The sequence below is a fragment of the Pristis pectinata genome, chromosome 26, assembly GCF_009764475.1.
Source record: "Pristis pectinata isolate sPriPec2 chromosome 26, sPriPec2.1.pri, whole genome shotgun sequence".
Lineage (NCBI taxonomy): Eukaryota > Metazoa > Chordata > Chondrichthyes > Rhinopristiformes > Pristidae > Pristis > Pristis pectinata.
In genome coordinates, this window is record NC_067430.1 from 30163906 (window position 1) to 30187051 (window position 23146).

Genomic DNA, 23146 nt, shown 5'->3' on the forward strand with positions numbered 1-23146 from the left:
GTGACCCTATAAATGTTGTTTAAAATCATGAGAGGCATAGATAGCAAAAATGCAGTCTTTTTCCCCAGGGAAAGGGAATCAAAAACTAGAGGGTGTAGGTTTAAGTTGAGAGGGGAAAGATTTAAAAGGGACCTGAGGGGCAACTTTATCACACAGAGGGTGGTGAGTATATGGAACAAGCTGCCAGAGGAAGTGGTTGAGGCAGGTACAATAACAACATTTAAAAGACATCTGGATAAATACATGGATAGGAAAGGTTCAGAGGGATATGAGCCAAACATGGGCAAATGGTCCTAGCTTAGGTGGTCGGCATGGACGAGGTAGGCTGAGGGACCTGCTTCTGTGCTGTGTAACACTATGACTAACACAAATATATTTCTGTGGATGCTGGAAATCTGAAATAAAAACTGGAAATGCTCAGAAATCAGCCAACATCAGTGGGCTGATGACATCCTTGTGTTGTAACTGTTCTGATTCTGTGCATGGAGCGAGAAAGAGTTAACATTTCAGGTTGATGACTACATCAGGATGCAGTTTAAATCTATTTAGAATTTTATACCAATGAAGAAAAATTCTCAATTGTTTTATACTGAGGTGTTGGTTGGATATATATTGTGCCTGGAACCTATTGGAATGATGGTGATAGAAGTTTTCCAACTAATAGTCTTTAACTCTATCCGTACTGAGCTGAGATAATATTTATGCTCCGTAAGCTTCTTTCCAAACCTGCTCTAACCCTGTAGTCTTGCCTTGCTATTTCCATGCCTGCCTAGGTTATCCTTGTGCATCTCCCTCGGCCCTTCCCCCTGGGAGTGCATTCCAAATTTTTGCCATTCTTCCATGGAAATAATGAATCATAACAGCGCAGAGGCCACCCAGCCCATCGAGTCTCTGCTATTTCCATAGAACAGACCAGTCTTCCTTGTGTAAAAACAGAAAGTACTGGAAATACTCGGCAGGTCAGGCAGCATCTGTGGGAGGAGAAACAGTTAATGTTTTGGGTTCATCTACCAACTGTGTTCCCCATTGTTCTCGATTTCAGTGATGAAGCTTCCATTGAGTTCCCTAATGCATTTATTAGTAACTATCTTATGCTGCTGCCACTAGTTTTCAACTGCCTTGTCAGTTCAAATGGGCACTTTATTGTAAAATGTTAAACCCCTTCATAAACTAAGGCACCTGTAAGGCCATTCCTTGGCCTTTTTTATGGGGACACAAGACTGCAGATGCTGGGAACCTAGAGCAACACACAAAGGAGCTGGAGGAACTCAGCCGGTCAAGCAGTGATGGAGAACTTGAAAACTAATGTTCTGCTTTGCACAAGTCCTTATTATTCACGAAGGATGGGAAACGACATTCCGTAGATAACAAAAAAAAATTGAGGATACCACTCCAGCTATGGCAGTGACACCAAGGCTGCAATGTTGCCAGCAGTCAACCCCTCCACGGATAGAGCAACTTCAAAACAAGCACTGTGGACCTCGGCACAGGCCACAAACCCACACACGTTGTTGATCTCCTGTGTTCTCGACCACGCCTGTGGCCATGTGCTGACTGTTGATATTTCACTGGCCAACACGACATCAACTCCATCTGTCTCGTGGCACGTGGGATTCACTGACACCTCAGCAGAGGGTTCTAGAGGAATGCATGATGTTCACCAACATTCCCTGCTATACACGACCAACCTGGTGAGTATGTGGGCCCGTGGATAGTCAGTGGATAATGAGGACTTGGTGTACTGCTACATCATAATCGGCTCAAGGACAGTTTCTATCCTGCTGTTATAAGACCAATGACCGGTCCCCTCATGCGATTAGAACAGTACGGCACTGGACAGGCCATTCAGCCCACGATGTTGTGCCAATCCTGATGCCAATTTATAATGTCCTGTGTAAATGGGTGAGGGGAAAATTTTGAAAGGGACCTGAGGGGCAACATTTTCACCCAGAGGGTGGTGAATATATGGAATGAGCTGCCAGAGGAAGTCCTTGAGGCAGGTACAATAGTACAAGATGGACTCTTGACCTCTCAATCTACCTCGTTGTGGCCCTTGCACCTTATCGTCTGCCTGCACTGCAGTTTCTCTGTAACTCCAACACTTTATTCTGCATTCTGTTATTGTTTTCCCTTGTACTACCTCAATGCACTGTGTAATGAAGTGATCTGTATGGATGGCATGCAAAACAAAGTTATTTTTACTACTTTGGGACATGTGACAATTTTACCAATTTACCTTGAGTAAAATTCTGCAGATGCTGGGAATCTGAAATAAAACCAGAAAATACGGCTAAGGTTAGGCAGCAACTTGTGGAGAAAAAGATTTGATGATTAAGGTTGATAACGGTACGTAAGACAAGGTTTTTTCACTGTACCTTGATACATGTGACAATAATAAACCAATTCCAATAATATTTCGTCGTAACTCATGAATATATTAACCTTATTTCTTTTTCCACAGACGTTGCTGAACATTTCTATCATTTTTTTGATTTTATCTTTATAAAGATTTGGTTTCCTTCATGTATCTGAAAATACGCTTAATACGTGTGTTCCAGTTGCCGGGCTGTGGGACTGCATGTAATCCCTTGCATTTATATCTTTGTCAAAGATGAATTAACTTTCTAGGGAACAATTTTCCATTACTCTTTTAATAATCTTACACTGCATGAATAGCTGGTGTTAAAAAATACACACAAAGAAAGAAGCTTTCAAGTTGATCACCACTCTGAAATCTGCATTGTTAGTTCCTTGAAAACAGCCATTGATGCCGACGTATTTTAAAAAAAGGACTTGGTATTTCAGAAATTCAGTGTCCTCTGCTTGCATTGGTGCAGGAATCCTGCTGTAGGGAAAGTGACACATTGAATAAATTAGTCAAAGAGAAATAAGGCTGAGTGCAAATTGAAACACTATAGCATCATTAATACTGACCCTGCAATAACTTTTACCAGGTTGTAGTAATCTACTGAATCTTCAACCATCAGATAGAGGAAAATAGCTTGGGCCTTTCAATGAGGACCCCCCCCCCCAAACTCCATTGAGTACAGGCCCAGAGACATCAAAAGCTCCTCGTATGTTGAGCCGTGGGTAGTCAGCATGTTAAATGGGCAGGCAGCATTGTAGTGGATCACAGAAGAAGTTCAATTTTCAGGAAATTCCTGGCAGCGTGTAAGTGGAGGAAGTCCACAGAGGAAGGAAGCTTAAGCTATAACTTGTAGCACCATAAATGTGACACATTTCATAACGGCATCACTGCATTTACCCACAAGTGGTTTTGTGCATTTGAGTAGTCCAGATGAAGGGTCTTGACCCAAAACGCTGACTGTCCATTTCCCTCCACAGATGCTGCCCGACCCGCTGAGTTCCTCCAGCAGAGTGTTTGTCACTCCAGATTCCAACATCTGCAGTCTCCTGTGTCTCCGGTTAAATTATTGTCACGGTTATGGGAATCCGAATGTTGGAAGGGGAATTTGGGTCAAATGGGAGATGTTCACTTCTGAAAAAAGTCATGTGGGAGGCAAAGAACCATTTTGTTACATGAAAGGAATCGGATGAAGTAATTTTCTAGGCAATTTTCATATTTTGACGAGCTTTCTATGTTTCTAAGCTGCAGGATACAGCTTGTATGGACTTTTATTGGGAGGAATTGTGACAATAAGCGGGATATCATGAAACAAGTGGCAAACCACATGTGGTGCTTTGGATATATTATCTTTCATACTGTAACAATTTTCAGATGTTTTGATGGAGCTCAGAAGGATGTGGGGGATCTCGCTGAAACCTACTGAATATTGAAAGGCCTGGATAGATTGGACGGGGAGGGAGTTGTTTCTATTAGTAGGAAAGTCTAAGATCCAAGGGCTCAGCCTCAGAGCAAAGGGGTGTTCCTTTAAGACTGAAATGAGGAGGAATTCCTTCAGCCAGAGGGCGGTAAATCTGTGGAATTTGCTGCCACAGAGGGCTGTGGAGGCCAAGTCATTGGGTGTATTTAAGGCAGAGATTGATAGGTTCTGATTGGTAAGGGGAGGAGGTTAAAGGTTACGGGGGAAGGCAGGATTATGGGGATGAAAAAATCAGCCATGACTGAATGGTGGAGCAGATTCGATGGCCGAATGGCCTAATTCTGCTCCTATAACTTATGGGAATTTGCCTCGCCCACTGCCTGTGGGAGCTAATTCCACATTCTCACTGTATTTGGAGTAAAGAACTTGCTGGATTCATAGACTGGGGAAAAGTACTTGAATTTCATGAGCAAGTTTGGGATGGATTTCCTTCCCTTTTGATACTTAGCAGAAAATCAATATCTATAGAGATAATAAATCTGACAACTATTTTACAGGAAGCCCCACCAACCCTCCATCGGATAGTTTGGAAATTTCAACCCATTAGTTGGGTGGCCAAGGTCTGGGATGCGAATGTGGGCCAGTTGTGGTCGGGAGCACTCGGGTTCAGGAATGTGGGAAGATTTGTGGTTGGAACTGGAGTCCGGAGTGCTTGTATGTTTCAAGTCAAGTTTACTGTCATAGGTGTACATACCCAGGGTATAAATGCCATGAAAATTAGCTTTTTGCAGCAGCTCAGTACATTACAAACATAAGTTAACATAAACTTACACTAATGTAAATTATCACTTCCGCAACAAGATAAAACAAAATAACTTCCACTAATGTCGTTATGTTTGAGAGACAGTAAAAGAAATACAGTCTGAGGCAGTGTTGGGGTTCTTCAGGTCAGTTCAAGAACCTGACGGCAGTGGGGAAGAAGCTGTTGCTGAACATTGAGGTGTGAGCCTTCAGGCTCCTGTACCTCCTGCCTGATGGCAGCATCGAGAAGAGGGCACAGCCCGGATGGTGGAGGGTCCCTGATGATAGATGTTGCCTTCTTGAGGCATCACCTCTTGTAGATGTCCTCGATGCTGGGGAAAGCTGTACCTGTGATGGAACTGGCTGAGTCCACCACTCTCTGTAGCCTCTTGCATCCCTGTGCATTGGAGTTTCCATACCAGGCCATGATCCAACCAGTCAGAATGCTTCCCACTGTACATCTATAGAGGTTTGTCGGTCTTCGATGACATGCCGAATCTCCTGAAACTTCAAAGAAAGTAGAGACGCTGGTGTGCCTTATTCATGGTTGATGTGCTTAAAAATGAAATACAAGTGTTTCTTGACATGTGGGTGCTGGGTTATCAGAGTGTTCCTGTATTTAGAAGCAGGAGGAGGCATTCAGCCCCTCATGTCTGCTGTGCCATTTATTAAGATCATGGCAGATCTTTTACCCCAACACCACCTTCCCACACTAACCCCATCTCCCGTGATTCTCTTGTTATCCGAAAACCTATCAATCTCTCTTGCAATGAGGAGATCTGGTACGTCACCAAAGACTTAAAAGTTTCTAGAGATGTACTGATGGAGAGCATTCTGACTGTTGCATCACAGTCTGGTATGGAGGCTCCAATGCGCAGGATCATAAGAGGCTGCAGAGGGTTGTAGACTCAGCCAGCTCCATCACGGGCACAACCCTCCCCACCATCGAGGACATCTTCAAGAGGCAGTGCCTCAAGAAGGCGGCATCCATCACTAAGGACCCTCACCATCCAAGACGTGCCCTCTTCTTGTTACAACTGTCGGGAGGAGGTACAGGAGCCTGAAGACTCTCACTCAACAATTCAGGAACAGCTTCTTCCCCTCTGCCATCAGATTTCTGAATAGTCCATGAACACTACCTCATTTTACCATTTTTTGCACTATTTATTTATTTTTGTACTTTTGTGTCTTTGCACTGTACTGCTGCCACAAAACAACAAGTTTCACATCATTTATGTTAGTTAGTGATAGTAATTCTGATTCTGATATACACTGAGTCTCCACAGCCTGCTTGAGTGGAGAATTCCTGAGATTCACCACCCTCTGCATGAAGGAGCTTCTCATCTCCGTCCTGAAAGGCCCGACCCATTATTTTAAGATTGGGACCCTTAGTTCCAGAAACCCCAGCCAGGGAAAACATCACCCCTGCATTTATCATGTCAAGCCCCATATGAATATTATCTGTTTTCAATGACAACACATCTCATTCTTCTCAACTCTATTGTACAGGCTGAAGCTGCTTAATTTCACATAGACTATCCCAGGAATCGATCCAGTGAACTTTGATCCCACTCATCTATTGCAATAACCGGGAGCAATCGTCTCAAATGGAAATTCTGGGATGAATAAGGTACTGACCTGTATTTATTGTAGTGCTGGTATTCTCTTGAAGATGTTTCTGTTGTAGTGAAGGGCATGTTATTGAGAAGTTATCATTTGTGATGCCGTTTGCTGTGAGATACCAGTTCATGCCAATGTTACCGTCACATCGTTCCCTCTACGCAAGGCACTGAGGTTCATTCTCACGTGTTGCTGTTTAATGTGTTCATCTGTCAGATTGTTTAAAAGAATAAAATGAATCATCTTTATTTTTAAGAAAAATAGGATCAAAGTCTGATATCTATAAATACACCTCTGACGTGGTAGCTGTAATCTCTGTTACTGTGGTTTAAAAATGACCATTGGAATGCAAAACTGGTCATAGATGAAGATCAAATCCTGTCACCTCAAATTTCCTTTTCGTTGAAACTTTTCCTGACAATTGATTGAAATCACAGTTTTCCCTCTGGAATTTGAACTGATAATTGGAAAATAACTATAGATTTTTTTAAAATAATCTAATCTTTGCAATGTAGAAAGTTCTCCAGCAGGCATGTTTTTCTGACCCTTTTACTGACATTTGATTTTTCTTCCTCCCTCAGACCCTTTTTATTCTGTCCTTATGGCTGGGGTTTTACAACAGGAGGAGTCTGGGGGAGAACGTAGCAAGCGTATGGGTGGAAGGTGACCGATACATTCACAGAACTCCTCCTCAGGCTGTTTGCTTCTTCTCCCTTTCTTTTACTCCAATGTGATCCTCCCCCGATCTCTGCAGCAGGGAAACTAACTCATCTGCGCCCACTGGTCATTTGTGGACCCAATGGATCTGAGAAACGGAACCATCTGGCTGCTGCTCTCAAGCGTCAGGGTGTGGTAGCACAGTGGTTACGTTACTGGGCCAGTAATTAAGAGATCGGAAAAAACGATCCAGGAGAAACAGGGTCGTGGGAGTTGCTTACTGCAGTTACAAAGCTAGAATGTACTGGATTGCCATGAAGTTGCATCCAGTTTCTAACTGAAGGAGGTCTGTCCCAATCAAATTGACTCCCAAACCACAAAAACATGGTTGATTCTTAAATAGCCTCTGAAATGACATACCTGGCCTTTCATTTTAAGGTAGTTAGAGATGGACAGGTAAATGCTGTCAGTGGTTCACATATCCGGAGCTTTGAAAGAAAAAAAACATTTCAGATACTCTGATGAGTGAAATCTCAAGACAACTTTATTTTCTTCGGTTTGAGAATGCAATGCCTGTTGAATAACTTGTATCTTCCAAAATCTCAGAAACTGTGACTAGATCTACCAAGTAAGCTTTACACAAGCAAGGAATTTCATTGCACCCTGGTTTATATGACAATAAATGAAACTGAATCTAAGCACCAGGCTCCAACCTGCAAAATCCATTTACATGACACATGCTATCCAACTCAGCCACTTGGGAATTATAGGAGTATCTGATCAATTAAAGTCCACGTGTCTATATGCTTCCTATCTCCAAAACTTCACGTTCTGATCACAGCCTTCATATAAGTCTACATTTTTCTTCATATTTTCCTGTCAAAGCTAGCATTCAAATCCTTTCTGTGGCCACTTGGTTAGACTTCTCACTGCCTCGGTAAAGCAGCAACAGAATCAATGACCCCACCCACCCTGGACATTCTCTCTTCTCCCTCCTCCATCAGGGAGAAGATTCAAAAGCCTGAAAGCACGTACAACCAGGCTGAAGGACAGCTTCTATCCCGCTGTTATAAGACTATTGAACCTAGTACGATAAGGTGGACCTTGTTATTGACCTTGCACCTTATTGTCTGCCTGCACTGCACTTTCTCTGTAACTGTAACACTTGATTCTGCTTTCTGTATTGTTTTTAAACTGCCTCGATGCACTGTTGTAATGAAATGATCTGTATGGATGGCATGCACAACAAGTTCTTCACTGTACCTCGGTACGTGTGACAATAATAAACAAATTTACTAATTTTTTGACCAATTTTTTCATTGATTTTAAAACTGAAAAATGCCTTTGAGACCCTCCTTGGAAAAACTGTTTCCTTTTAAGTGCTAAAACTCCATGCTGGTAATGTGCAAATTTATACTTCATTCATTTTGCTTTGAGAATGTTGTCTGTCATTTTCAAAATACAGATATAGACTGCAGGCCAATCCAATTTGTTTGTAGGATCCACTGGTCAGTGGCAATAAAACCTGTGAAATGGCATAATTGGCCAATTTGATCAAGACAATTAAGGATGGACTGTAACAATTAACTGCATCAAAAATAAAAATTACAAATCTCAAGCTCTACGTCTAATTGAATTTCTTAGCATAAACACCTGATGATTCCATTGTAACATTCAATGCTTTTCCTAAAAAGTTATTCTCACCAGCTGAAACTTATAATGGCCTAAAATAGTTTTGGAAACAAAATAGTGGTACAAAGTATCCATATTTCAGAGTAGCAAGATTTCCTTCACCTTTTGAATTGTCATCTATATCTTCTACCTCATGAAAATTTCATCAACTGTCCAGATCTTTTGGTTAGTTTTACATTGTGTAGAGATGCAGTCCAGCTGATTTAGAAGGAACAGACTTTCTTTTGCTCATCGAGAGTATGGTTCTTGATTTTTCCAAAAGATCTTTGAAAGAATTGGAAAATAAATTCTTGAAATTTGGTTTGGGCAAGTGATTTTTTTATTGTTTTTTTTGGTAATATATTTTCACAAACTGTATTTGTGAGCAGAAGCAAAAGCTACAATAGTTTCTTCATCAGAGTAGGAGAAAATGGTTTATAGAGAATTCATTGCTGTGGGAGATTCAGTTTAAGAATATTGCTCTTCTGAATTAATGATATTTTAAGCATTTATGAGGTTTTGTCCTGATAATTTATATTTGTAAAAGACTGAAATTCAGCAGATCAACTAAATACCTGAAATATTCCTTTCAGCAGTCCAAGTTAGAGGGTGTGAATTTGAAGATATTTTTCAGCTGTGTGTTTAAGAAGCAGACAATTGAAGGTTGTAAGGTAGGCATCTGAAAACAGCTGATCACAGGGAATCAGAACCAGAATCAGATTTATTGTCACTGACTTAAGATGTGAAATTTGTTGTTTTGCGGCAGCAGTACAGTGCAAAGACATTAAATTACTATAATTTACAGAAATAAATAGAGCAACAAAAAAAGGAATAACGAGGTGGTGTTCATGGGTTCATGGACCGTTCAGAAATCTGATGGCAGAGGGGAAGAAGTTGTTTCTGAATCGTTGCGTGTGGGTCTTCAGGCTCCTGTATCTCCTCCCCGATGGTAGTAACATGAAGAAGCATATCCCAGACGGTGAGGGTCCTTCATGATGCATGCTGCCGCCTCTTGAAAGTGTCTTCGATGGTGGGGAGGTTGTGCCCGTGATGGAGCTGGCTGAGTCTACAACTCTCTGCAGCTTCTTGCGATCCTGTGCATTGGAGCCTCCATACCAGGCGGTGATGCAACCAGTCAGAATGCTCTCCACTGTACATCTAGAGAAATTTGTAAGAGGCTTTGATAACGTACTGAATCTCCTCAAACTTCTAACGAAATAGAGCTGCTGGCTAAAATGGTATAACAGACCACTCTATAAAGTGGTAGAAACAGAGGTGATGCAGGCTTGTCTAGGCTAGTAGGGGAGCAGTGGCAGTTTCACAAGGTGCCTATAACAATTTGCAGCAGTTTATGTGCTATCCTTCTATGTACACCAAGCCCCCATGCCAGTGCCTGGTAACACCAGCATCTCCCTGCAGGGTAATATATTAAAAGTTTTGGGCCAAATGCACGCTGATATCTCAGTGTCACACTTTGATCGTCACGCTTGGGTTCTCCACACACTGGTTTTGCTTTCACTTGCTCAACCTGTTGTACGAGGCTGTAAAGGGAGTCAGGGCCAGTCTGTTTGTCCTGTCAATCTCCAGCTGTGATTACATTTAAATCTGTGACTTCTCACAGGCAGTGTTCCTTGCAGATCTATTTTCATGTTGTAAGTTAAACGGTTTTATTTAACTCTTGGGTTTTTCCCTGCCCTGACTCCTTTCCCTAGTCATCCTCAATGCTGCTGGACGTCAGAATGTGTACAACCTACAACCTGCTTCTGAGAACTCAGGAGCATCAGGGCTCAGTGCCAACCACTCTCCCTGTTGCCAGAGATGTGTGCACCATCTCCTCTGTTCTTGCAGGAAGTAACACTAATTTAATGTTGACACACCTGACTTCTCCCTGTCCCTTCTCACCATGTGATGTTACCTTTGAACTTTTACAATCACCATCTGTCAGTGCAGATATCACCGTCTTCACTGCCCCTCAGTTCCATTGCTAAAGCAGAGGCTACTGAGTCCGTTTCCCACCTGAGGTCCTCGTGGCCTAGAGTTTATCTTCTAAAGGCAGATTCCCATTAGTGCGCAGTTTGACTGCTTACGTTTGCAGTTTAAGATGCAGGACGCCTTGTTGTTTGGGACATTCTCTCTTCTCCCCCTCCCAACAAGTAGAAGACACAAAAGCCTGAAAGCACGTACCACCAGGTTTAAAGACAGCTTCTATCCCACTGTTATAAGGACTATTGAATGGTTCCCTAGTGTGATAAGATGGACTCTTGACCTCACAGTCTACCTCGTTATAGCCCTTGCACCTTATTGTCTGCCTGAACTGCACTTTCTCTGTAACTATAACACTTCATTCTGCATTCTGTTATTGTTTTCCCTCAATGCTGTGATGTAATGAAATGATCTGTATGGATGGCATGCAAAACAAAGTTTTTCACTGTACCTCGGTACATGTGACAATAATAAACCAATTTAATAATTGATCTTTACTATCCCTACTACCACCAGGACACCAGACATCCAGTGCAACCATAATTCCTCACCCACCTGAATCCCTGGCACTTACGTCTTTAGTCAACAACCTTAAGGTAGAAAAAGTTGATTCTCAGGTGAGCAGGAATTTAATTTCTTGAGTATTGTGTAAGCATTTGGTGGATTCCTTGCACCATTTTCTGTGTGACGTCCTGTACAATGAGTAGATATGGTTTATTTATCATCCATCAATGCCTTGAGAAGATGCTGTGGCTTAGAGCATCATGTTGGCCGACTTGTGTAGTTATAGAAAGTTGCGACACTTTTCACACTGATGGTTACTCTGACTGAATTTATAACTCCCCCGTTGACCACGATCCCATCAGGTTTCTGAGCTCTGAGCTCCCTCCCCCAACAACCCAAACCTCTCAACCTAACCACCTTTCACACTTCCTTTAAGGTAATCTTTAAAATCCACCTCTGAGCAAACGTCTGGCCACTGACGCTAATAACCTCATCGAGAGTTCTGTTCCAAACGTTGGAGATTGCTTCTGTCAAAAGACTGTGTACCACACAGCTGAAGGTGCTGTGTAAATGAGGATTGCTATAAGACCCAGCGTACAGTCTCTTTTTAGCTTCCACAGAACTTCCAAAACTTCAGAATTTCTGTCCAGGTGCAAATTGTTGCTTTATTTCAGCCAGTAGTTATTTCCAATTTGCTATGAATTGCACATGGTGAATGCATGCAGGCTTTTTCCCCTCAGGTTGGGTGAGACTAGAACCAGAGGTCATAGGTTTAGGGTGAAAGGGGAATCTGAGGGGAAACTACTTCACTCAGAGGGTGGTGCAAATGTGGATGTGGGTTCAGTTGTGAGATTTAAGAGAAGTTTGGATAGGTTCATGGATGGGAGGGGTTTGGAGGGCTATGGTCCGGGTGCAGTAGATGGGACTAGGCAGAAAACCAGGCCGGCATGGACTAGATGGGCCGAAGGGCCGTTTCTGTGCTGTAGTGCTCTATGACTCTAACCGATTTATTTCTGCAAGTGAGTTGTGAAATTTTCAAATTGTCCAAAAAACAAATGGCCAGTTTCCATGTTCTGACCTTCAATAATGTTTCTAAATCTTCCAACCAGTTGACTCAGTATAAACAACAGAAGCTCCATCCCTTGCCCGCACTTTGGTAAATGCGACGACTGGCTGTGATGCTGCTGTCTGCGTACAGACAGACTGAAGAGCACATCACCGGTGAATAAACTCCACTCGGACTTTGAAGGCTGAGGGTATATTGCATAATGTGGAGTAATTTTCATCTAGAGGCAAGTTTTGCAATGTACTATTTGCACAGGAAAAAAAAACACATTACTTTCATTGCTACATCAAACTGTCCACCAAATAGATTTGATTGGCTCCCGTAGTTATCGGAGTTATTAACTGTAAAGAAATAGGACCTTTAAATTGAATAGACTACAGTAAAAATCAGGCTTTCGGACCCAAAGTATCCATACTGGTAACTTCTTCAAGAATCCAAAATTAATTCTATTAGACCCATCAAACAATACAGCACGGATAAAAGCCCTTTGGCCCAACCAGTCCATGTTGACCACGGTTCCCACTCAGCTAGTCCCAATTTCCTGCGTTCGGCCCATATCCCTCCAAGCCCCGCCCCTCCATGTACCTATCCAACTGCTTCTTAAATGATACTGTTGTACCTGCCTCACCCACTTCCTCTGGCAGCTCGTTCCATACACTCACCACCCTCTGCGTGAAAAAAGTTGCCCCTCAGATCCCTTTTAAATCTTTCCCCTCTCACCCTAAACCTATGCCCCCTAGTTTTGGACTCCCCTACCCTGTGGAAAAGACTGTTACTGTCCACCTTATCTATGCCTCTCATAGCCTTAAACATTTCTGTAAGGTTTCCCCTCATTCTCCTACATTCCAAGGAATAGAGACCCAGCCTGGCCAACCTCTCCCTGTAACTCAGGCCCTCGAGTCCTGGCAACATCCTCGTAAATCTTCTCTGCGCTCTTTAAACTTTTATTCTCACCCCTTGTACCTTCCTTCTCTTCAAATATTTTATGATTCCATGTAAGGGCAAGGCCCTGGTGGTCTAGTCATTAGGATTCAGTGCTTTCACCTCCATGGCCTGGGTTCGATTCCCAGTCAGGGAAGTATGTTTATGGGTAGCACAGTAGTGTAGCGGTTAGCATAACACTATTACAGCGCCAGCAACCTGGGTTCAATTCCGGCCGCTGTCTGTAAGGAGTTTGTACGTTCTCCCTGTGACTGCGTGGGTTTCCTCCGGGTGCTCCGGTTTCCTCCCACATTCCAAAGATGTACGGGTTAGGAGCTGTGGGCATGCTATGTTTGCGCTGGAAGAGTGGCGACACTTGCGGGCTGCCCCCAGCACATTCTCAGTAACGCAAAAAGACGCATTTCACTGTGTGTTTCGATGTACGTGTGACTAATAAATAAATATCTGATCTTATCATAGCTGACATACCTGTTGAATGTTTTGAGAAGATTAGTGGACTGGAGGCCACCTATGAATGTTCATCATTTGCAGTTCCTGAAGGGATTTGACAGAGCCCCATACAGGAATCTGAAAGGGGAATTTAGGGAATGGAAGGCAGTTCACTGAGCCAGCTGGGAAATTGATTGAGTAGCAGGAGTCATTCACACACAACCAAACTTCTTCACTAATCTGTAATTAACTCAGCAGTTTAGTGAATGTAAGCGTCCTTTACTGCAGTGATGTAAGGTGATTATTCTTGTGATTCAAATCTAGCACGTGGTGATGGGAACTGGAGGCATCGCCTCTCCCATGTTTGCAAATTCTCTGGCACCTCTACAAACTGTTAGAGTTCCAGGAACAAGAGATTTATATTAAAGAATGCAAATAACAGCAATCAGTTGTCCTTTCCCCGGTGTTTTTCTCTGGTAGTGTGTGTGTGTTCTGGGGCAAAATCTGCACACTGACTGCAAGCCTCATCTTTAAGACAAACAGGAGCAAATACTTAATATTTCGTCAGAAGCAAATGTATTTTAAGAGGGCAGCTAGAACGTCTCAGCTAATAGAGATGAAGGGCAACTCTTTCTCCTGTGAGGACACCATCCCTTTCCCTCAGGTTTTCTGTCTGTGCCACACTTGTTCTCAAGACGAGGCCTTCCACTCTCGGAATTGCGTGGTGTCTTCCTTCAGGAAACGGGGCTTCCCCTCTCCCGTGGTTGATGGAGGCCTCACGTGCATTTCCTCCACTTCTGCTCTCAGCCCCGCTCCCTCCCCCGACAGAATTCCCTTGGTCCTCACCTATCACCCCGCTCGTCTACACCTGCAGCATGTCCTCCTTTCCCACTGCTGCCAGATCCAGTGGGAATCCACCACCCGCCAATCCTCCCGCGCGCCCCCACCCACTTTCCACAGGGACCGCTCCCTGGTCTGCACGTCCTTCCCTGCCCACCCCTCCCCGTCCCCTGGCAACCACAGGAGATGCAACACTTGTCCCCTCACCACTGTCCTGGCACCCAAACAGCCCTTCCAGGTGAGGCAGAGATTCACCTGCACCTCCTCCAGCCAGAGTGACCTCCTCTGCATTCGTGAGACCAAGCGTAGACGAGGCAGACATTCTGCAGAGCAACTGTGCTCTACCCACAAGCTCCTGGTTGCGATTCATTTCAACTCCCCTTCCAGTGCCGCACTGACCTCTGACATCGGAGGCCTAAAGCAAACTGGAAGAGTAGCACCTCGTGTTCTGCGTGGGTATGAACATTGAATTTTCCAATTTCAGGTTACCCACTCCCCTGTGTTCCCTCCCCACTCCCACCGGTCCACCCAGGGTCCCTCTCGCTTTGTTCATCTCTTCCATCCTCCACCCCCCCCACCTTGTTGCCAAGACTCATCGCCCTCCCCCACCTGTCCATCACCCACCTACCTGTCTATCTGGCTTTCCTCTTCCTTGGATCACCTTCCCTATCTCCTACCCCACTTGGCTCCACCTGTTTCACCGGCCTCTGCCTACCCCTACTCACCTCTTTAGACTGGCCATCTCCCTTCTACACTTTCAGTCCTGATGAAGGGTCTCAACCCGAAATGTTGACCATCCCTCTGCATCCACAGATGCTGCCTGACCTGCTGAGTTCCTCCAGCAGTTTGGTTTTTTTTTTGCTAATTCTTTCCAAAACAGTCTACATTCAAGAGGGGACTCTACTATCTGTTTCCATCAGTAGGAGAGTCCAGGATCCGAGGGCACAGCCTCGGAATAAAGGGACGTCCCTTTAGAACTGAGACGAGGAGGAATTTCTTCAGCCAGAGGGTGGTGAATCTGTGGAATTTGTTGACACGGAGTGCTGTGGAGGCCACGTCATTGGGTGTATTTAAGGCAGAGATTGATAGGTTCCTGATCAGTTAAGGGTCACAGGGAGAAGTCAGGAGAACAGCATTGAAGGAAAATCAACCATGATTGCATGGCAGAGCAGACTTGATGGGCCGAATGGTCTAATTCTACTCCTATATCTTAGGGGATCATAATGCATTAACTTTTAGAATTAAAGGATCGTTTTAAAGAATGATCTTTCTGTGCCAGTTGTAAAGATTAAGGAAGTATAGGGTCAAATTATAACTTGTGCTCAGTAATCTGTATATCCTAATGTTCATGATTTAATATCCTTCATACACCACACCCAAAATGTAAATGTGTAACTTGTAGTTAAAATAACACTTGTCAGAAAGCTGACAAAAGTTGTATTTGTGCTTCAATAGCTGACAATTCTGACCTCAGGGCAGTAAGAAGTTTTGAATTTATATGAAGAAAGTGTCCATCTCATATATCAAGATTGTTGTGAAAGTAAAATAGCCAGCAACTCATCTTGGCATGAATTCAGAAGGGAAATTGAATGATGTAATAACAGTTGTTTCGTTTCTCTTTCACAACTTCTCACTGTAGTGAATAAAGTTACCTTTAAAGTTCTTTCACCTCCAGCTGCGTGGTGTTCACCGTTTCCTTTGGGTCGGTGATCACCGGTGAGACTCTCTACCTGGATACACAAGAGATGGCGGATGCTGGAATCTGGAGCAAAAAACAACAACCTGCTGCAGGAACTCAGCGGGTCAGGCAGTGTCTGAGGAGGTAGAGGGATGGTCAACACTTCAGGACTGAGGATGTCAGAATAAGAATTAGGTTTATTACCACTGACTTATATGATGTTTAATTTGTTTTGCGGCAGCAGTATAGTGCAAAAACATGAAACTACTATAAATTACAAAACTAAATCAATAGTGCAACAGAATAAGGAATAACGAGGTTCATGGACCGTTCAGAAATCTGATGGCGGAGGGGAAGAAGCTGTTTCTGAATTGTTCATTGTGGATCTTCAGGCTCCTGTACCTCCTCCCCGATGGTAGTAATGTGAAGAGGGCATGTCCTGGGTGGTGAGGGTCCTTAGTGATGGATGCCGCCTTCCTGAGGCACCGCCTCTTGAAGATGTCCTCGATGGTGGGGAGGGTTGTGTCCGCGATGGAGCTGGCTGAGTCTACAACCCTCTTGTGATCCTGTGCATTGGGGCCTCCATACCAGGCTGTGATGCAACCAATTAGAATGCTCTCCACCGTACATCTGTAGAAATTTACTGCATCTATAGTAATTACAGTAAGTGTAGAGGGGAGATTGTTGGTATAAGGAGGTGAGAGGGAGGGATGAGGCAGAGGCTGGCAGGTGATAGGTGGGACCAGGTGAGGGGGGAGACGATGGCCAGGTTGGGGAGGAGTGGAGTTGGGTGATAGGTCAAGACACATAAGGAGAGAGGGAAAATAAATGGAAGCAGATGGAGCCAGAGGAGGCCGGAGGTGGAGACGGAGGCTGAAAAGTGAGGTGGAACCAGATGGGGGTGGGGGGTGATGGGCAGGTGGGTGAGGGTAGTACCTGGATGGTAAGTAATTGGTAAATTGGTTTATTATTGTTACAGCTACTGAGGTCCAGTGAAAAGCTTTGTTTTGCATGCCATCCATATAGATCATTTCACTACATCAGTGCATTCAGGTAGAACAAGGGAAAACAATACCAGAATGCAGAATAAAGTGTTATAGTTACAGAGAAAGTGCAGTGCAGGCAGACAACAAGGTGCAAGGCCATAGCGAGGTAGATTGTGAGGTCAAGGGTCCATCTTATCGTTCTAGGGGATCGTTCAATAGTCTTATGACAGCGGGATGGAAGGAGAGGGAAAGGAACGGGGGTGGGGGTGGGGAGACGGGTTACTCCTGACCTGCTGCACCCTCCTTCAGCCAGGTTTGGTGAGTATGGAAAATATTCAGTTCAGATCAATTGTCTGGTCCAGCTATTTTCCACTGAATATACAGTCAGCTGTGACCCCCTGCTGTCGTTTTAGATGAGTACCTTTCAGATTTTTATCCCAAATTCTCTGTCTTCCCATGTCAGTGTCCTCGGGCAGTCACCCATTGAAGATGGAAGCGAGGAGAATTATTGAAACATCCCAGAGGGTGGTGAATCTTTGGAATTCTGTACCCAGAGTGCAGTGGAGTAAGAGTTTCTGAGTATATTCTAGGTTGATGTAGATGGGGGGAAGTAGGTTTATGGGGGTCAGGCAAGAAGGTGGAACTGAGACCAGGATCAGATCGACCATCATTTTATTGAATGGCAGAGGAGGTTTGAACATGCATGCAAACATATGGATTAGGAGAAAGAGGAGGCCATTCGGCCCCTTGAGTATGTTCTGATATTCAATAAGATTGTAATTGATTCGACTATAATTTTTGCCTTAAAAATATTCACACTTTGTTTTCATTGGGCTTTGAGGAGGAGGAATCCAAGCAGAGTGGTGCAGTGGTTAGAGCCACTGCCTCTCAGTGCCAGAGACCCAGGTTCGATCCTGACCTCGGATGCTGTCTGTGTGGTGTTTGCACATTCTCCCTGTGACTATGTGGGCTTCTCCCGGGTGCTCCGGTTTCCTCCCACATCCCAAGGATGTGCCAGTTGCTAGGTTCATTGGTCACGGTAAATTGCCCCCAGTGTGTGGGTGAGGGGGAAAATCTGGGGGCAGTTGATGGAAATGTGGGGAGAATAAAATGGGCTTAATGTAGAATTAGTGTAAGTGGGTGCTTGATGGTTATCATGAACTCGATGGGCCGAAGGGCCTGTTTCTGTGCTGTATTTCTCTATGACTCAAAGGAATTTTGCCTCATCTCTCCCTTATTCGCCTACCTCTGGTCTGCATGTTCTACCTCTGGGAGGAATTGGCCATCTCCTGCTGTCCTGTGTGCACCGTCAGTAGCCAACAGCGCCTCATCTCATTGCCAGGCCCATCTTGGACCTCGAATGAGACTGGCAATTCAACACAACGACAGGCTACGATGATGTGAACTCAAGTCTGGCTGCTCTGTGGCAACAGTGAACACCCTCACTTTCCTGCATTGCTATGTCTGAAAGCTAAGTATTAACATTATTTCTAGTTTCTAAAACAGTCATTAATATTCAATATCTGAGCTGAATATCATTATGCTGACATCCATTATTTAATGTGTTATTATGGTCCTCTTTCTAGCTTGTGGCAAACATTGGTCAAAGAATATTTTCAATAATCAAGATCCCATTTATTGGAACCCTCCTTCAGGGAACAATAATAATAGGTTCTTTAATACTACCCCATCTTCATGGTTTTAAATTGACTCTTGTGGGTTATATGGGAAACTCAAACCATGTTCAGCTCTCTGGATTGGACAAGCCATTCTCTCTCTCTCTCACTCCCTCTCCCTCTCTCTCTCACTCCCTCTCCCCCTCTCTCTCACTCCCTCCCTCTCTCTCTCTCACTCCCTCCCTCTCTCTCTCTCTCTCACTCCCTCCCTCTCTCTCTCTCTCACTCCCTCCCTCTCTCTCTCTCTCACTCCCTCTCTCTCTAAGAGCTGAGGTACCCACCAAGAGCACAAGATTGGTGAAGTGATCAAATCCCTCCTCATTGATAAATGAGCTGTATAAAACTTTAGTCAGACCGCACCTGGAGTATTGTGTGCAGTTCTGGTCACCCCATCATAGGAAGATTGTGGAGAGGGTGCAGAGGAGGTTCACCAGGATGCTGCCTGGATTAGAGAGTATGAGCTATAAGGAGAGGTTGGACAAACTTGGGTTGTTCTCCCTGGAGCGTTGGAGGCCGAGGGGAGACCTGATAGAGGTTTTTAAAATTATGAGAGACGTAGATAGGGTAGACAGTCAGAATCTGTTCCTCAGGGTAGAGATGTCAAACACCAGAGGACATACTTTTAAGGTTGGAGGGAGGAAGTTTACAGGCAACGTGGGGGGCAGGTTTTTTACGCAGAGAGTGGTAGGTGTCTGGAATGGGTTTCCAGGGGTAGTAGTGGGAGCAGGCAGTTTGGTGAAGTTTAAGAGGCTTTTAGATGGACACATGAATATGGAGGGATATGGATGATAGACAGGAGGAGGGCATTTAGTATAAATCAGCATAAAGATCAACACAACATCGTGGGCCGGATGGCCTGTCCGGTGCTGTAATGTTCGATGATGAATAATTGAATAGTTTCACTTTGAATCGGTGAGCTCAAGTGGTTGTTTTAACTTCTTGCTCGATATTGCAGTCGTTTGTTTGAATATTGTACAAAGCGTGGTTTGCGTATTTTGTCCAAACAGAGGTTGCACCTGATTTGATGTTGGTTATTAATATTACTCTGCTGTAGAAATCTCTGGAGCAACAGTGTGAGCACTGACCATCGGTCCTGAGGTACAACGCTAGCCTTGGGACATGATGGTACTTGAGTTCTGAGTTTTGAAATCTAGTTCATGAACAAAGAAAGTTCATTTCAAACCTTTTCTACACCGATTTGAAGTCTTCATGTCCTTTTGAGAGGGTGATGCCCGGAAATGAACACAACATTCCACTGATGGCCTAATCTGTGTTTTATAAAGGTTCAACATAAACTAAGGCAGTGCACTTCTGTAGGCCAGACCAAGGATCAGTGAGCAGACAGTGAATAAGAATTAATTTGAAGCACTGAAAGTCACCCTTCAGTGCAGGGGGCAAATGCCAGAGCTCACAGTGAGATGAATTATGATTGAATTGTTCCATCATTTAAAGCCCAAGCTTCATATCTGACCACTTTCTTAAACAAATTTCAAATTCTCCATGTTCACCAAAGTGATTAAATCTGGATAAGTGTAAAAGCAATGGATGGGTGTGATCCTGTTTTAATGAACAACATCTCATAGTAATGGGGGTATTTGTATAATTGAAACAAGAATATGGAATAAATTAATGTAGAACCCCACATTCTTGCTGCTCAGTTGGTAAATAACGTTCTTTTCTGTTAGTTCTGTGAATTAATGTCACAGAGCATTCAGGCAATTGTGTGTTTGTGGACTTTAAAATGATTTAATGTTAATGATATCATGTCCTTCCTTACAGTAGCCCTGGTTTGTACTGTCTCGGTGCGATGAGTCACAGTTGAATACCTACTTCCTAAACGTGACCCAATTCAAACGGTCTTGAAGTGTACATTGGCTCTGTGTCACTTCCCAATTATCAACCCATTGGGAGCCATCTCTACCAGGAAGGAAGTTTTGATCCTCGTCCCATAGCTGAGTCAGGTTCTTGCTTTTTGTTGGCAGTGCTCTTGGCTACTGTGAGAGATGTGAATTTGTATGGGACAAGGTGGTGTCCAGCGTTCGGTAGGTGGACATCTCAGGTAGAAGTGATGGTACTTTTAGCTTTGCTTTTTAATCACAGTCCACTCAGTGGTTGTACATCCAGCCGCGTGTGGAACAGGTTGGATGCCGCTGTTGTCCTTATTTTCCTTTGGCCGTCCCTGAGGGCCAAGAATGACTCCCCGCCCCCCCCCCCCCACCCACCACCCCTCTTGGGATCTGAGGTGGCTGACAAGGCCAATGCAGGACCCACAGATGGGACGGGGATGGGTAGTTCGTGTGCTGGGCTTCTGTCATTTGTGTTGAGCTTCTGTGTGTGCCTGACGCATGGACCATTTTGAATGCCCCTTCTCCACTGTTTTTTTCAAAGAAGCTCTGACAACATCCTCGAATCTTTCTCTCTGTCCACCTGGTATCTCCTAAGGGAGCAGAGAGTCTATTTCAGGAGTTTAGTGTCTGGCCTGCCCAAAAGAGTTGACAGAGTGTGCTAAGGGTCTCAGTGCTGGAGGTGTTGCTCTGGGGGAGAGTGCCGATATTGGTTTGCTTATTCCACCAGTGGATTTTGTGGAGACAACATTGGTGGTATCTTTACAGTGCCTTGGGGTGCCTGTTGTAGGGAGTCTAAGTCCCTGAAACATATGGGAGCCAGGGATCACTGCTGCCCAATAGGTCATTAGTTTGGTGCCAGGTTTGAGGGCTTGGTCTTTAGATATCCTTTTCCTCAATCGATCAAGGGCATTGATGCCAATTGTGAGTTTAATCACAATGTCTGTCTTGGCTGAGAGGTGGCTCCTGAGATGTGGGAAGTGGCCCATGAGCCAGTTAAAGCTGACCGCCTTTATTGTCAGTGGGCAGGTTGGTGGAGGATCACTATCTCACGTATTAAGTGTAAGGCTAAGTCAAGGCCAATGACTTCGAACTCAGCTTCCAAACATGTCCAAGTGAGAATGACTGCTTCTGTAAGGACAAGTGATTGGTGTAAATCTGCACAATAATTCAACAGCCAAGCTTGTAAGTGGGACTTTAAATAGAAAACAGTGGCAGAAGGAATGACTTCTGTTTAGAGAGACAGAGGTGTTCCAGGACTACAGGGAAATTGGCATCAAAAGCAGCTGGCTCATCTGTAACATGTGAAGAGCCCTTTCTTTGTAAGACGATTGTTTGTGATTTGTCCTGGCAGACAGTAGCTGACATTTACAATGGCTCACTGCACACTAATCAGTTGGAGGCACCTTGAGTTGTAGAACCATTCCATGTACTTGTGATTTCCAGAGCGCAGGGAGGAGCTATCCCCTGCAAACTTACAGAAAATGCCAAAGTCCTGAGACAAAGTTCACAAAGACGTCCTCACGATGCCCTGAGTGAAGCTCCCTCAGGTTGGACTGACTGGATGGGATTGCAGACACAAGAGACCGCAGATGCTGGAATCTGGAGCAACACACAACACACTGGAGGAACTCAGCGGGTCAGGCAGTGTCTGTGGAGGGAAGTGGACAGTCAACATTTCAGGTTCTGATGAAGGGTCTCGACCTGAAACATCAACTGCCCATTTTCCTCCACAGACACTGCCTGACCCGCTGAGTTCCTCCAGCATCTTTTCTGGATGTGATTGCAGTTGGAAGTTGAAGAGTGTGCTATCAGGGTGGGTATGTTACTGGGAATCTGGAGGTCTGGGTAAATCATCCAGAGAGATGTGTTCAAATCCCACCAGGACAGCTAGGGAATTTAAATTCAGTGAATTAAATAACCATCATTAAATGATAATCAGTGAGGATAATGATAAAACTGCCTTTCTGTTGTAAACACCCCTCTGGTTCCCTAGAACCCTTTAGTGTAAGAAAGCTGCGATCCTCACCCAATCTGGCCTGTGTCCCACTCCAGACCTAGAGGAATGTAGTTGACATTTTATCGTCCCTTTTATCTGAACTCCAGCCACTCGGTTGAATCAAGCTGCTTCATGTGACTCAAGAAGGCAGCTCCTCATCTCCTTCTCTGGAGCAATCAGGACAAAGTGCTGGGCATGGTCCCAACATCCCATAAAGCAAAATAAAATCCCTGGAGTGACCACATAGGGAGGGATTGATGTTATTTCAATGGACAATGATTATAATCACCAATGTTATCTTTACCTGATCTGGCCTATAAATGACTCCAGTTACATTGCAGTAATTGATTCTAAACTGCTTCTTCATTTCAGGGACAATTAGGGATGGATAATCTATGCTGACATTGCCATTGAAGTGTACGTTCCATCAATGAGTAAATATGAAAAAAACTGAATGATTATCAGACGTCAGAAACTTCTCTAATTTGAGATTCATTTCAGGGTCATTAAAGCTGTGTCATACTTCAGGTGACTATGCTGTCACAGAGGATCTTTAGGCAAGCATATGTCAGGCACTGAGTCTGCCTCAGCTTTCAAGAGGGCAAATCCACGGGACTGCAGATCTCTGAGACCAGTTCAAAATTCAGAGGAGACGCTGATCTATT